The sequence below is a fragment of the Xenopus tropicalis genome, chromosome 1 (assembly GCF_000004195.4).
Source record: "Xenopus tropicalis strain Nigerian chromosome 1, UCB_Xtro_10.0, whole genome shotgun sequence".
Classification (NCBI taxonomy): domain Eukaryota; kingdom Metazoa; phylum Chordata; class Amphibia; order Anura; family Pipidae; genus Xenopus; species Xenopus tropicalis.
The window spans coordinates 2,377,072-2,394,480 of NC_030677.2; the positions used below are offsets into that span (position 1 = coordinate 2,377,072).

General features: G+C 42.2%; 1 pseudogene; it reads right to left on the reverse strand.

The window, feature by feature from the left end:
- Positions 1 to 257: 257 nt before the first annotated feature.
- LOC105946404 lies at positions 258 to 9,212 on the reverse strand (annotated as a pseudogene).
- Between the last annotated feature and the right edge of the window lie 8,197 nt (positions 9,213 to 17,409).

Sequence of the window (17,409 nt, forward strand, 5' to 3'; positions counted from 1 at the left end):
ATATAGAGATGTATGTATGTATAACTTTATTTATAAAGCGCCACAAGGGTATGCAGTGCTGTACAATTTTACAAAATTACACACAGGGAGAACAAGTAAGGTTTTGCTTAGAAATAAAGTAACCAGCAGGAGTAAACCCCACAGTATGACTTTATTCATCATTTAAAAACCTGCATAATTATTTTTATTTAAAAAGAAAAACAACACACATTATGTCAAGTTTCGAATGAATGTCAGTACTTGATACCTCACATTGTTCAGTACTTGATACCCTCTAATTCTTCCTCATCCGACCAGGTATTCAGAAACTCTAGTATTTCCTTGTCAGATCTCTTTTTCCAAAACTGATATAATTTTTCTCCTCTAGTATCATACTCTTCCTCACCAGATGGAGCTACCTGAAGGTCTCTGTTCTTCTCTTTCTTTTTCCTTTTGACCATAGGTGTTACCTCACTCACTGGGCTCGAGGGTTCAGATAAACTCTCTCCAGAAAACTGCAAAACCGGGGAAGCACTGAGATCAAATTCAGAAAGAAATGCAAGTGCCTTACCAAACTCACTCTCTGTTCTCCCTAAAGCCTCCACTCCCAAAGACATAACTGCTGGTTCTGTTGCAACAACCAACTTACCAGGGACCTCATTCTTAGTCTTTCTTTGTGGGCATACAGCGTATAAATGTCCTACGTGCAAACAGAAATTACATTTCTTCAGGAGAGAACAATTTATCACTTCATGCCCGGCCTTACCACAGTTCTGGCACAACATACACCCTTCTGCCATGTGCCCATATTGCCTGCACCTCCCACAGAAGTCCGGCATACCATTAAAGAAACAGTCTATGTTGACTGCTCTCAAACGAAACCTTGCTGGCAGAATAGTTCCCTTCTCAAAAACAGCCTTGAACCTGTATTTACAAGTCCAGATACCCAGCTCGTTAAGGATCTTACCTGCAACTTCTTGCAGTACCTACCGAGCACTGTTTCAATTTCTTTTAAGGGAACAAACGGAGAATACGGTTTCACCACCAGAAATTTCTCCTCCTCAGCAAAATGTGGCAAAATCTTGAAGTCCTTCAGTCAAGGATCAGACGAATTTTCTCCAAGATCTCCAGAAAACTCCGATAGATGCCTTCACCATCGAAAGTAACATCAAAGACACCTCTCCTCGGATAATCTTGAATGGCGAGGATCTCTCTCCTTGAAACCCTGCCGATCTCCTTTAGAATCACCTTCACGACATAGCTCAGACCCTTCTCCGAATCAGATGGATCAGCCGCGATGACTCTCACTGAGTGCTTGACTCTCACAAAGGCAGGAACAACGTCTTCCTTTGTAGCCTCTTGAAGAAACTTCCAGCTTCCCCCTCAGATTAGGGTTACCACTGGAGTCTAGGGTGATCACTCCTCGTTGCCCAGAATAGAAAGCCCCCTAATAGCAGCATGTGGCTTAAGGCTAATAGCCGATGCCACAAGGCCAAGGGGCGATGTCTCAGGGCACCTTAGGCTAAGACCTGCACTTGATCTTAGCCAAAAGGCCGAGAAGCGAACACATAGGGAGGACAAGTGTTATAATAAATACAATAAATAAGTATAAATACACAGGGAATAAGTGCCATGTGGTATGAGGACACAGTATGGAGGAGGTCCCTGCCCCATAGAGCTAACAGTCTAGGTTTAAGATAATTATGTCATTTTTTCCTGTCATTATATGGCACAGGAATCAGACATGGGGATAAAGGGACAGACTTGTTCAGTGCTGGGAAACTGTGCTTATTGCTCCCAACTCCAATTGCAGGAACAGAGAACAGGGAGCCGGATTTACTCACATCAGCTGGGATTCTCATTGGGGGATTCTTTTGCATTTCAATGCTGCCAATGTGGGCACTGGGGAGCCTGAAAAGTTTTATTGTGCAATATTGCTTTAAGAATACAACCCTGATGTTGCTGGACTACAGCTCCCAGCATGCCTCACACTTCATTATATGTTACATTATTCTGGGATTTGTAGTCCGGCAACAGCTGAGTAACGTTTGGTTAAACAGCGCTATACAGCAGGGTAAATAATAATTTACTGTGTTAAAGGAAAAGTCAACCCAAAACATAATTTTTTGCCTAAAAATAGAAAACATAATTTTAAAGCAACTTTGCAATATACATTTCAAATTTGCAATGGTTTTTAACTTATTTGTATATATAATTGCTATTAAAAGCAGCGTTTGTCTGTCCCTTTTTATTCCATGCCCCGGTGGCTCTGCCAAATGAAGCAATGTAACACAAGGCAGCAGCCTGACAGACCTGACTCGCTGGAGGAGACTGACCCCTGAAACATTGTAACACAAGGGCATTCATGTAAAACTATAGGGGCATTAATGTTACACTATGGGGGGGCATATGCAAAACTCCCTGATAGTCAGATGCTGAACCTAAAGCAATAAGTGATTGGTGCATGGCTGTATGAGGTGCAGACTAATTGGGCTATTAATTTACAGACAGACCCATGTCAATGTATGCATCTGGTTAGTACTTTAAACCTCTTTATTTCACTAATAATAACATTCACAGGGGAAGCAGCCATTTTTGAAAATGTTAAGATGCAATTTTGATGTAAAATTCGGGAAAACGTTATATAAAATTAGGTAAAAGAACCCACTGAAATTGGTGGGGCCATCTTTTTGTGTCTTGATGCTAAAACCATTCTACTATCCTGGTTAGGACTGTTGCCCCCCAGTATTTTTTTTATATTAGGAAGGCCCAGACCCCCTTCTGATTTCTGATGAAATAATGTATATTTGTTTATCCTAGGTTTAGCCCCTGACCAGATAAAGGTAGAAAATATTGGATTCAAATTGTCAAAAAAGCTCTTAGGTGGTTCTATAGATATTGTTTGAAATTGATAGAGAAGTCTTGGTAATATAATCATTTTTATTAGACCGATACGGCCAAACCAGGTGAGTTGTAAGTGCTGCCAGTGTTTTAGGTCATGAGTTATTTGGGAGAGGAGTATCATATAATTAAGCTGGTATAGCTTTTTTAAACCAGTAGGTATATTTATTCCAAAGTATTTTATGGATCCATTACTCCATTTGAATGGGTAGTGGTCTTGCAATAATTGTTGGGTCTGCGTCGGTAATGTAATATTTAATGCCTCAGATTTCCCAAAGTTAATTTTAAAATTACTGTATTTTCCATATTCCTTAAATTCTAGCATTAGCACAGGGAGAGATATTTGAGGTTGTGTAATATAAACCAGCATGTTGTCTGCATATAAGGCAGTTTTGTGGTGTTTACCCTTCATTGATATTCCCGACATATTATGGTTGCTTTTAATTGCAATAGCTAAATGTTCCATGACCAGAGCATAGAGGAGTGGGGATAAAGGGCATCCTTGCCTTGTCCCGTATCTAATATTAATCGGATCTGATAAGCTTCCATTGATCTTAATTCTAGCTTCGGGGTGTTGTATAATGCCATTATTCTTTGTTTAGTTTATGTTCTAATCCTATTTGGGAAAGAGATTCTTGAAGGAAGGCCCAGCTGATCCTGTTGAAGGCCTTTTCAGCGTCGACAGGGCCAGCATGGGTGTCTTGTGTCGTTTGGCATAGTCTAGTATTGTAATGGTCTTTAATGTATTATCTTTAGCCTTCCTTTGTGGAACAAACCCCACTTGGTCTGGATCTACTAATTAAGACAATTAAGTTTTAAGCCTTTCCACCAGTATTTTTGCGTATATTTTTATATCTGTGTTCAAAAGTGATGAGGTTTGTGTATTAAAGAAATGTGAGCCTCTAGCATGGCTGAGGGGGAGCATGGATTGGTATATAAATTGTTTTAACAATTTATATACCAATCCATGCATCCAACATCAAGTCTGAGGGGCTGATTTACTAAGACACGAATTCGAATCCGAATTGGAAAAATTCTGATTGGAAAACGAACATTTTGCGACTTTTCGGAAATTGTCGCGACTTTTTCATTACCAATATGATTTTCGCGAAAAAACGCGAGTTTTTCGTAGCCATTATGATTCGCTCGTATCTTGTCGCGACTTTTTCGTATTGAGCGCTCGTAAGCGGCGGGCAAAACTTTCAGACTTAGCATGATTTTGGAAGCCTCCCATAGGACTCAATGGCACCCTGCAGCTCCAACCCAGCCCAAGGAAAGTCTCCCATAGGACTCAATGGCACCCTGCAGCTCCAACCCAGCCCAAGGAAAGTCTCCCATAGGGCTCAATGGCACTCTGCAGCTCCAACCCGGCCCAAGGAAAGTCTCCCATAGGGCTCAATGGCACTCTGCAGCTCCAACCCGGCCCAAGGAAAGTCTCCCATAGGGCTCAATGGCACTCTGCAGCTCCAACCTGGCCCAAAGAAAGTCTCCCATAGGGCTCAATGGCACTCTGCAGCTCCAACCCGGCCCAAGGAAAGTCTCCCATAGGGCTCAATGGCACTCTGCAGCTCCAACCCGGCCCAAGGAAAGTCTCCCATAGGGCTCAATGGCACTCTGCAGCTCCAACCCGGCCCAAGGAAAGTCTCCCATAGGACTCAATGGCACCCTGCAGCTCCAACCTGGCCCAAGAAAAGTCACCATACTGAAGCTTGAATGAATCCGAACGCTACGAAAAAATCGCAACATTTTGCGCAACTTTCGGAATGGCTACGAAAAAGGCGTGACTTTTCACGCAAGTTTTAACGCTACGGAAAAATCGCCAGATGTTGCTCAACATTCGGAATGGCAATGAAAAAGTCGCGATAATTTTCCGAAAAAAACGCCAAATACCGGTCATTATGAAAAAAACGCAATCGGTTGCATTCGGCCCATTCGTGGGTTAGTAAATGTGCCCCTGAGAGTTCAGATCTTAATATTTTGTAAAACAGGGCTGTGTAACCATCTGGTCCCGGTGCTTTCCCACTTAGTGTAGTTTTGATAAAGAGTAATAATTCTGTTGTCCTATCGCTTCTTCAAGCAACTCTCTGTCTTCCTGCTTAGGGCAGGGTAGTGCAGTCCGGTCAATATATTCCCTTATGTTCTAAAAGAACATTTCATCTACTTTATCTGTGGGCTTTGTAACATTGTACAGCTCTGGGTAATATTTATGCATGGCATTAGCGATGTCTTTAGTTTTATATACAATTTTATCATTTTGAGTTTTGATAGCGGAAATGAAAGACATTCCCATTTTTTGTTTAACCGTACGTGCCACGAGTTTACCCGGCCTGTTACTGTTTTCATAGTAAAAGCGTTTACATTTCTGTAAAGCATATGCCGATTTTTTGTTTAGTTCTGCCTTCAACAATTCACAGGTGGCTGTGAGTTCACTCACATCTGGATCCAGGTAGAACAGTCAGTCTTGGAAAGGCCATTACAAGCACTTTGGTTGTTACAACTTTCTCAAAGACCAGATTGTTACTCTTACTCTTACCAATAATATGCAAAGAGACCATTTCCCAAGCTGATAAACTGCTTAAAGGTTCTCCCTTCTTGATTACCCATAATGGCCCTCTTTCCCCAATCATAGGAAACCTCCAGGTATAACTAAAGGTACATTCTTGGGGAAAAGGTACAATGAAAGCTTTACATGCTTTCAAGCACTCAAAGATAAAAAACTACATCCACTAGCAACAATAAGCCCCAATGAGGCAGCCACCTTTGTGGCTCAGCTGAAATATGCACAACTCCAACACTGGATAACGGACCCTGGGAATAAAAAAAAATGACAGATCTTTCTCTCACTCCTTTTGAGGAATTATGTTCACAAACAATTCCTACAAAACAAGTGATCTCTATACTATATTGTTACTAACAGAAATATTACCATACCTAAATTTACAAATAAATGGGAGAAATAATTACAAAGCCAATATACAGAAGAACAATGGGGAAATTGATTTTAGCAATATGTAAAGGTAGGTATTAAAATAAAAGGTCAAACATCAACTTCTGGATACAAGTCAAAAGGTTGATAAAGGAGCGACTGAGCGACTTTCTGGTTCCAGGTCCTGATTTCCTTACTATTACTATTTCCCCCCCCCACCTTCTTTTATTCTGTTCTGGTTTCTCATGTTCCTTCAGTTTCAGAAGCTATTATTACAAAAATGCTTGCAATAGGAGACACCACTGCAGAAGTACAATTGAGTAAAATAAATGACTCGGATGGTTTCAAATAGACTAATATTGACATTTCTATTCTCCATGCTGTTGTAATCATCTTAAGTAAGCCTGACTTACTCTGATTGGTAAAGTGTTCAATGTGGCTAATGGTGAGACCTCTCTTGTTTTATTATGTGTTGATTGTAAACAAAAAACTGAAAATAAAGAATATACAAAATATATATATAAATTGGTCGGACCACAAAAAACAGTGTAAAATATGGGAAAACTTAAAATCAGGGTAATTAAAATGGAGGTTTCACTGTACAGGGGCAAAAGGCCATAAACCCTGATGGGTTCCCAGCTTGAGTGACTGCATTTCCTGGGCAGTAAATCATAGTAATTATCAGGTTTATGATTAGCTGGAAGATTTGCCGCCAACAACAGCCTCTGCTGGAACATTGGGCCCAGAAATTCATAGATCTTTCCCTTCCCTCTCACTGACTGTTTAGAGAAAATGCATTTGGGATAAATATTAATATATTTAGGCATGAAAATTATATCCCAGAACAGAACGATCTGAATGGCAAAGTGCTTTATCTTTAGCGCAAGGGCTCTGGCTGCCTATACAGGGCAGATCCATTAGGTACCCAAGTACGGATATTTTCCAGATTTGAGATTCAAATGGGTGGTCCGAATTTGGAGTTGGGGAGTAGCATTTTGCCCAGCCCAGAAGGGTAACAGTGGAACCTACCCTGCTGTAAGTTATATCTTTCCTATCTCTTAGGGTAAAATAAAACTTACCTTTCACAGAAAAAAATTCTTTTCTTGTGTTCTGGTCCAAGAGACTGACTAACGGTCATCACTCCTCCAATCATAATATCTCCTTCCTTAATATATTCATATTCCTCATCTGTTTTAATGATCTCCAGATGGCAGGCAGGGTTGGCAGTCAGTGCCCCAGATCTGCAGGGTCCCACACACAGCATTATCAGATAGATCAGTTCTATTAGGGAGTTGCATACAGCCATGATTCCCTGGGAAACACAATGTTCCCCAATACAAGGGCATGTGGGGGTCCATGTGTAGAACAGAGTAAGGGGCCCGGCTCATCCAACCCTCATTTTATAGAGAGCAGAGAGAGGATTTGCCCCAGTAACAGTCAGTGGCACAGAGAGACACAGGGGCCCCAGGGTTGGGCTGTGTGTGTAGAACAGAGTAAGGGGCCCGGCTCATCCAACCCTCATTTTATAGAGAGCAGAGAGAGGATTTGCCCCAGTAACAGTCAGTGGCACAGAGAGACACAGGGGCCCCAGGGTTGGGCTGTGTGTGTAGAACAGAGTAAGGGGCCCGGCTCATCCAACCCTCATTTTATAGAGAGCAGAGAGAGGATTTGCCCCAGTAACAGTCAGTGGCACAGAGAGACACAGGGGCCCCAGGGTTGGGCTGTGTGTGTAGAACAGAGTAAGGGGCCCGGCTCATCCAACCCTCATTTTATAGAGAGCAGAGAGAGGATTTGCCCCAGTAACAGTCAGTGGCACAGAGAGACACAGGGGCCCCAGGGTTGGGCTGTGTGTGTAGAATGGAGTAAGGGGCCCGGCTCATCCAACCCTCATTTTATAGAGAGCAGAGAGAGGATTTGCCCCAGTAACAGTCAGTGGCACAGAGAGACACAGGGGCCCCAGGGTTGGGCTGTGTGTGTAGAACAGAGTAAGGGGCCCGGCTCATCCAACCCTCATTTTATAGAGAGCAGAGAGAGGATTTGCCCCAGTAACAGTCAGTGGCACAGAGAGACACAGGGGCCCCAGGGTTGGGCTGTGTGTGTAGAACAGAGTAAGGGGCCCGGCTCATCCAACCCTCATTTTATAGAGAGCAGAGAGAGGATTTGCCCCAGTAACAGTCAGTGGCACAGAGAGACACAGGGGCCCCAGGGTTGGGCTGTGTGTGTAGAACAGAGTAAGGGGCCCGGCTCATCCAACCCTCATTTTATAGAGAGCAGAGAGAGGATTTGCTCAGTAGAATGAATATAGACACAGCCACCGGGGGAGCCCTGCTCTATTCTAGGAATGGTACATTTACTGTTATATCATTGCTCTGAAGATGAACTGCCAGTAATGTCTGTGTATCGCAAGTCCCTTAGGAATCTGCAAACTTATGTTTTATCTTTTACTTGTTTTAACTCTTTCCATTGAACTGACATTTTTATCTTTCATTTCAGTCCCTGCTTTAGTTGAGCTTAAAATCAAATTTTAGGAAAGTAATTGGAATGGGGAGAACCCACTGTTCCATATAGCCAGCGCACTGTCCCAAACAGCCACCCCGCTGTCCCGTATAGCCTTTCCACTGTCCCACATAGCCATCCCACTGTCCCACATAGCCATCCCACTGTCCCACATAGCTGTCCCGCTGTCCCACATAGCCGTCCCACTGTCCCACATAGCCGTCCCACTGTCCCACATAGCCGTCCCACTGTCCCACATAGCCATCCCACTGTCCCACATAGCTGTCCCGCTGTCCCACATAGCCGTCCCACTGTCCCACATAGCCATCCCACTGTCCCACATAGCTGTCCCGCTGTCCCACATAGCCGTCCCACTGTCCCACATAGCCATCCCACTGTCCCACATAGCTGTCCCGCTGTCCCACATAGCCGTCCCACTGTCCCACATAGCCATCCCACTGTCCCACATAGCTGTCCCGCTGTCCCACATAGCCGTCCCACTGTCCCACATAGCCGTCCCACTGTCCCACATAGCCATCCCACTGTCCCACATAGCTGTCCCGCTGTCCCACATAGCCGTCCCACTGTCCCACATAGCCCTCCCACTGTCCCACATAGCCATCCCACTGTCCCACATAGCCCTCCCACTGTCCTACATAGCTGTCCCACTGTCCCACATAGCCGTCCCACTGTCCCACATAGCCGTCCCACTGTCCCACATAGCCGTCCCACTGTCCCACATAGCCATCCCACTGTCCCACATAGCTGTCCCACTGTCCCACATAGCCATCCCACTGTCCCACATAGCCCTCCCACTGTCCCACATAGCCCTCCCACTGTCCCACATAGCCGTCCCACTGTCCCACATAGCCCTCCCACTGTCCCACATAGCCGTCCCACTGTCCCACATAGCCGTCCCACCATACATAGAACAAAAAAAATACATTTACCCTCTTATGCAATGAAAAGCACTGTTGGCCCAGGACCAGTCGCCCATAGCAGCCAATAAGATGTTTGCTTTTAAACAGGTGACATTTTACCAGTAAACTGATTGCTATGGGTTATTATGTTAGTTTTAAAAACCAACCTACTATTCCTCGACTTCAGCTGATTCTTCTGATTCTTAATCATCTTCTTTTTCTTATTCTTAGCGCCCCCCATTTTCTAAACGCTACTCCTCCTACAGTTTTAGTGGTAAAACACCCAAACTCTCCACACTTCTTTGCCATATAGCGGAGCAGGTTGCTTGTGCGTTTCTAAGCGATCCCGCCCCCCCCCCGTCTTTCTGTTGCGCCGCTCCAAACCGCCCCAATTTTTTAGTCACTGGGCAACTGTGGTTTCAGGTTAGAAATAGTGGACGGAGACACCAACCACCAGATGTCACTCATTGACTTTTAGTGGGGAAATTTAAATTGCTGCCATACAATTCTATTATCTGCAATAATTAATTAGTAACAATATATTTTTTTAGAATCGTTTCAAAATACATAGAAAATACATTTCCCTGAACTCACCGCTACATGATGGGGAGATTGGAGGATGACTAAATCAGTAATCTTAGTAATTGTATTATGTTCAATGGAAACTTACTAATCAACAAACAATTAATTATAATTTAAAAAGATAAAAAATAAAGGTATTAATGCTATTATAAAGTTTGGGCAGAATATTTACAAGTTTTTAAAAATGAAAAATAGCCATCATTCAGTTGGTTATTTAATGAGTGAATTATTCAGGGTTAAACAGAAAGAGGATTACTGGGGGGCCCGTGTCCGCTGAGTTTGGTACCTAATTTACAGAGTGGGACAGCAGAGGCTGTAAAGGAGTCCCTGTGGTGTGCCCTGCTAGCTCCCCTATCAGCTCCCTCCTGGTTTGACTTATTAGTATTGAGTATATCTACACCGAGGAGCATATTTAATAAGTCATTTTAAGAAAAAGTCGATTTTTTTTTACTTCTAGATATTTTTCGAGATTGAAAAATTCAAGTTCTTTTTTTTAATTTTCCCTGAAAAAAATGAGTTTTTTTAAAAAAGAATTTGTGATTTATTATTGTTTAGTTAACTTTTTTTGTCAAAAACTTTTTTGGAAGGTTTGGTCTGTTGAGTACCATTGAGTCCTATGGAGGCTTAGAATAATAGAAAGATAGAATAGTCAGTGACAGCCTGTCTTTGACACATTTTCAAGGAGAAGTGAATCCCTCATTGTTTTCTGTTTTATCTAGTTTTAAGAACAAGTTAATCCCCTCAGTCTTTTGTTTCACCAGTTTCAATGGGAAATTAATCCCCTCATGGTTTTCTATTTCACACATTTTCAAGGAGAAGTCAATCCCATCATTGTTTTCTATTTCACCCAGTTTCAAGTGAAACTAAAACATATTATTACAATAAATAATCGGCCCCTTAGTGTAGATGGAAATAGGCCAAAGAGGAAGTGCTCTGTTGGTGCCATCTAGTGGCCAAACCCAATAAAGCCTTAACTATATACATCCTGGATTAAAGGGACATTAAACCCAACCATAAAGCTGTCCCACTACCACCGCCTAATTCTCTATAGAAGTTGATGAAAAACATAATTATACATGGAAACCAATTCACCAAAAATAATTCTACTGACTGAAATCTAATTACAAATGCAAGAGAAGTGACCAATGAGAATGCTGATTCCCAGCACTGTGTCAGGCCCCTTGCTGGTACCTTACATATAGAGATAATGATGGCATTTTCCCGTCATTATATGGCACAGGAATCAGACATGGGGATAAAGGGACAGACTTGTTCAGTGCTGGGAAACTGTGCTTATTGCTCCCAACTCCAATTGCAGGAACAGAGAACAGGGAGCCGGATTTACTCACATCAGCTGGGATTCTCATTGGGGGATTCTTTTGCATTTCAATGCTGCCAATGTGGGCACTGGGGAGCTGGGAAAGTTTTATTGGGCAATATTGCTTTAAGAATCCAACCCTGATGTTGCTGGACTACAGCTCCCAGCATGCCTCACCCTTCATTATATGTTACATTATTCTGGGATTTGTAGTCCGGCAACAGCTGAGTAACATTGGGTTGAGCCGTGCTGTGCCGCAGGGTTTAGTGTCTCTTTAAATGCAACATCATTCATTGGGGCTCATACACTGGCTGAAAGTGGACAGACTAGTCCATTATAGTAAATAATGGTGCCTAGTTCAAAGATTTTTTTTCCATTATCCTTCCTGCAGTTGTCAGATCACAAACAGTCAAGTTGTTATGGGTTATAGTATTGGGCAAATCTGGCAATGTTAACTGTAAAGTCTATAACTTGTGAACCGGTAACAGGAAAACAGGTTGAAGGGTATTTCCCCCTGAAGATATTGAAGATATTTTGAAGATATATTGATATATTTATTGATATATTTATATTATTTATTATTGATATATATATTGATATATTGAAGATATTTCCCCTAGGTTCATCTCCTACTCCCTCATGTATAGCGGCCCTGAGTGGGTTAATTCTCCAAGGGAGTCTCACCTGGGGAATAATTAGCGGCTAGATATGCCTGCAGTCAGAGAGAGTGGGGGCTCAGACTGAGAACTGAAATTGGTGTGAGAGGGTCTGTGCCTGTGTGGAACAGCTTGGAGTGCTGCTGGGATTTTCTCCTAAACAAAAGGACTCTCTCAAGGTACTGTGACTCTGGGGAGTTGTGTTTTGGTTTAGCCGGCAATCCCAGTAGGGGCCGGTAATAGAAAGGGAAAGCACCCTGTGTATTAGTTAGAGCCCAAGTATGGCAAGGGTTTTGTTTACTTTTGTTTTGCTTATGTTCCTGCTTGATACCAGAGTTACTGTACATAATAAATGGACTTTATTCATCTAAAGGACTGTCTGTCTGATCTCACTTACAAACTGTAAAGTCTTTAACACCAGAGAAAGGTATTTAATCTTGTTTTTAGAGAACTCTAAGTAGCCAGTGATTTAATTGGGTAAAATGTGCATAATTTATACATGAACAAAACCATTGGGATCATTTGGAGGCAGTGAACTTACCGGACTATTGTCTTTTTTCATCCTAAATGAACTACATAACTATGTACTAATGCCCAACATCCATGATTATAATGACTGGGGTTTTGCATGTTAGATGCTTCAAGTGAATCTTTTTGTAAGGAACTTTAAAGGTTTCATGTGAAATGTCAGCATTGTTGACTAGACATCACAATTCTAACCATAGAGAACAAGCAGAAAGTCAAGCTAGATAACACATTGTAGCTGAGCTAACATTTAGGAATGCAGCTCTCTCTAGTTGTACAATACACTCCTCCCCCCTAGCTAATGTAATCATCCATCCACTTTGGAGGCACCCTGTTGCATTGTGGCTGTTCATAACTGTAAGTCTGACCACAAGAGACATCTTGGGAGGAGTTATCACAGTTCTCTATAGGAGCAGAGTCATTCTCTGGTGGAATACTGGTTTCATTGGTCCCTTGGCTGCATGGGGTAGCCACTTCATATGGGAGAGAGTCACTAGGAACCACCTTGGGACAACACATGCTCTCCATTAAGGTACTATTACTTGGCAGAACATGCCTCCGCAACTGATCAACATGACGGTGCCACTCTTGTCCGTCATCAAAATGTACCTTGTATGACACAGGTCCAGTAACTTCAGTTATTACTGCAGGGACCCACTTTGGACCAGCCCCATAATTCCTGGCATACACTGGATCATTAGAAGTAAATGTACGTAGAGTCTTGGAGAATAGGGCTGAATCCAGGCTCTGTTGCTGTTTCCTTTCTACATCATCAGTTAGATCTGGATTAAGACGATCAAGACATGTTTTAAGGTGCCACCCCATCAGAAGCTCAGCAGGGCTGAAACCTGTGTTAGGACATGGGGTAACATGCTGAGCTATAAGGAATCGTGTAAGTCTTGTTGACCAGTCCCCATTAGTAATCCTTCTGAGTGCATCCTTCGCAGTTTGAACCATTCTTTCAGCTTGTCCATTTCATTGAGGTCAACATGGAGCAATGGTTACTGCCCTTATTAAGTTATTATTGGTAAAGGTCTTAAACTCCTCAGAAGTAAAAAGTCCCCTTGTCTGATACAATAACATCTGGTTTTCCGTGTGTTGCAAACAGCTGACGAAGGGTTGAAATAGTCACAGCTGATGTCTGAGATGACACTGGGATGACCTCTAACCATTTTGAGAAAGAGTCTGCTACTAAGAAATGCCTTCCCCCCAGACCCAAAAGAGGGATTGTTTGTTTGTCCATACATTGCAATATACTTCAAGCTGGCCAACTACATCAAAGTCATCCCTTCTGGCCAGTCCTACACTGACCTATATAAGCAAGCATGTTGCAGGTAAAACTTAGTCCCTTTGCTCAGTACTAATCTTAAATTACTTATATAGGTCAGTGTAGGACTGGCCAGAAGGGATGACTTTGATGTAGTTGGCCAGCTTGAAGTATATTGCAGTGTATGGACAAACAATCCCTCTTTTGGGTCTGGGGGGAAGGCATTTCTTAGTAGCTGGATGCACAGAAATGTCCTAATGTCCTATTTCTACATATTTATAATGGGTGAGTGCAAAGGATCTTTTGCAGTTGTTTATATCAATTCTGGGCCACCAGACATAACTCCTTGCAAGAGCTTTCATGCGCACAATTCCTGGGTGGGCTGCATGTAGCATATCTAGGACAATTTGCGTCCTCTTTGAGGCATGACTACTCTGCTTCCCCATAATAAACACCCTTTATGTGCAGATAGTTCATGTTGATGGCTTGAATATGGTCTGAACTCTTCAGTCAACTTTTCATTTGTCCATCCCCTCCACACCCAGTTGAGAATATGAGAAAGGATTGAATCCTTTGCAGTCATATGAGCAATCTCAGTAGCTTCCAGTGGAGAATCAGGGAGGGATTCCAGCATAAGTACTTCAAGTAAAGGGGGTAGTGAGCAGTCTGGGATCTGTAAAGGCAAGCGACTCAAAGCATCAGCATTTAAGATTGATTTTCCAGGTTTATAAAGAAGAGTGTAATCATAAGCACTTAGTATGATACTCCATCTGAGCATTCACGGTGACATAACATTAGGAGTAGGACTATCTTTTGAGAACAAACTCAGTAATGGTTTATAAGTGTGGATTTCAAATGTATGTCCATAGAGGTAATTATGAAACATCTTAACTCCAGCTATGATAGCTAATGCTTCTTTATCAATTTGTGCATAATTCCTCTCTGTAATTTTCCTAGAGAAATAAGCAACTGGTGCCTCTTTCCCATTTGGGAGAATGTGGCTAAAAAACAGTGCCAACACCATAAGGAGATGCATCTGTAGTAAGTATGAATGGCTGATCTTCATCATAATGGACAAGAAGAGAATCAGATGTCATCAAATGTTTAACTTTGCGGAAGGCCTCTGAATGTTTAGAAGTCCAATTCCATGGGACCCCTTTGTCAAGTAAGCGATAAAGAGGCTTTGCCACTGTTGCCTTGTGAGCAAGGAAGCTGTGGTAGAAATTTAGCAACCCAAGGAATGCTTGAAGTTCTTGTTTAGATTTTGGTTCAGGTGCATCATGGATAGCTTTCACTTTACTTTCTGTAGGATGAATGCCTGAAGCATCTATACGGTACCCCAAGAAGTTTACACTGGTAGCTCCAATCTCACTTTTCTTTTTTAAACAAATGCCTGATGAATAAAAATGAGAGAGCACTTCTCTAAGGCAGTCAGCCAGTATACTTTCAGATGGCCCCATTAGTAGAACATCATCACAATATGGTACAACACCAGGAATGCTGGATAGCAAGGTTTCCATAAAATGCTGGAATATTCCTGCACAGCAAGGAAAATTGAAATTCCAAACTGGAGGCGCTTTACCCTGAATGCACCCCGATGGGTAATAAAAGTCTGGGCATCTGCAGAAGCTTCATCCACCAACAACTGTTGGTATGCCTGGGCAAGATCAAGTTTTGCAAAAACCTTGCCACCAGCTAGTGTGGGTAAGTTGATTCACAGCAGGCACAGGATATGGCTGCTGATTAAGAGCTTTATTTAATGTACATTTATAGTCTCCACAGAGTCTCACGTCACCATTAGGCTTAAGAACTGGTACAATTGGTGTTGCCCATTGTGTGTGTGTCACTGGCTCAAAGACCCCTTGTGCTGTGAGATGTTTAAGTTCAGCTTCAATTTTTGGACATAAAGTGCATGGCACAGATCTGGCTTTCTTGTGTATGGGTGAGATTACAGGGTCTAATCTAAGTGACACAGGTGGACCCTTGTAAGTGCCTAGTTCATCTGCAAAAACTTGTGGAAATTCCTCAATGACCTTTACTGATCCCCCAGTGACAACATGGATGCCTTTGATGCTGATTACTAATGGAGAGAACCAGTTCCATCCCAAAAGGCTTTTCTGAGTACCTTTAGCAACAATCAGGGGTAACATTCCGTTGAATGTGTTGTACTGAACACTCACCTCACAACTTCCAAGAAGCTCAACAGACTGCCCATTATAGTCACGGAGTGTGCACCCTGGCTTTGATAATGTGGGAGGATTGTGAGGGAACAGTTTATCAAATAATTCAGAGCTTATTATGGTAAATGCAGCTCCTGAGTCAAATTCCATTTCACACCAATGGCCGTGTATAAAAACATTTGCAGTAATTTCATGGCCCTTACTGTTGACATGTTGGATATGATACAACTGGTTGACTTCTGTTCCAGTTGACTTCTATTGACTTCTGTGCAGTTTGTGCAGCCAAGGCCTTCTCCTGCGCAGCTGCCAGTGTCAGGTTAGGCTCAGCGAGAAGCCGGCGCTGCAAGGCCTCATTCTGAATCCCACAGACTAATTGATCTCTCAGCATATCATTTAGGGACTCTCCAAACTGGCAATGCTCTGCTATGTGCTGTAATTCTGCAATATAGGTAGACATTGTTTCATCTGCTCTTTGGTTCCTTTTGTGGAAGTAAAATCTCTGTATAATGATAGATGGTGTTGGAGAAAAATGTGCCTTTAACATTGCTAGTAACTCCTCATAAGCCTTTGTTTTTGGAAGTGAGTGAGCGAATGACTGCAAATGTTTTAGGCCCACAGACAGTCGGCAGCACTGCCCTCTTTTGCTCAGGGGTATCTATAGTGTTTGCTTCTAGGAAGTAGGAAAGTCTCTCTGCATACGAGTCCCAAGAAGAAGGGTCACTTACATCAAATTCCTCCATGTGTCACAGGGCAGCCATGTCTACAGTGGATCTAAAGTTTGTCCTGTGAGTTCTCTTTTCTGCACTTTTCCTATTCTGCTGCTCTGTCCAGACAGCAGAGTTCTAATCCTCATCACCACAAAAAGTGTTGGGTTCACAGTGGAGTTGTGCAGGACTCAATGGTAATGCTTAACAACTTATTTATTAGAGCTCCAACATGGCAAACTATATACAGACATTTAAAAGTAGGAAGTATATCTTACCATAGAGAACAAGCAGAAAGCCAAGCTAGATAACACATTGAGCTAACATTTAGGCATGCAGCTCCCTCTAGTGGTACACAACAAGAACTTAACTGACATTTTTCTGCCATACAATTACAGAAGAAAGCTGTGGGTGGATATAATCTAGAGATGAAAAGTTTTTGTTGTCGCTCTTGATTTTTCTACATGGGAGTACCACAAAGTATTTCAAGGTATTCAAGGTTCTAAAGGAAAAAAAGAGAAAGGTAAGGTGGGCTAGTGCATCATCTTCTGATAGAAACAAGAACAGAAACATTAAGCTGAATTGTATAGAAGTGTGTTTTATGTTAAATACTAAAAAAAGGCATGACTTCAGAAGGAGATGTGAAAGCATGTGAAAATAGGAAATATTATAATGGTTCTAATGAGAAAGCAAAGATAATTTTGATTTAATTATGAAAAAGGTATTAAAAGTCAACAAACCTTTACTTGGGTTAGGTTAGAGTTGATTTTTTGCTTTGCTTTTTAGTCCTGAGTTTGTATTGCTCAGAAGATCGGCTCAGATAACCTTTTACTGATATAATATGACTGGCAGTTTTCCATGTCTGAAAAGTCTCTGCAAATGTTCTGCTCACCAGGATATCATGTCTGGAAGTCAGGATGTGGCCCAACGATTTTGGACACAGAGGATGGGAAAT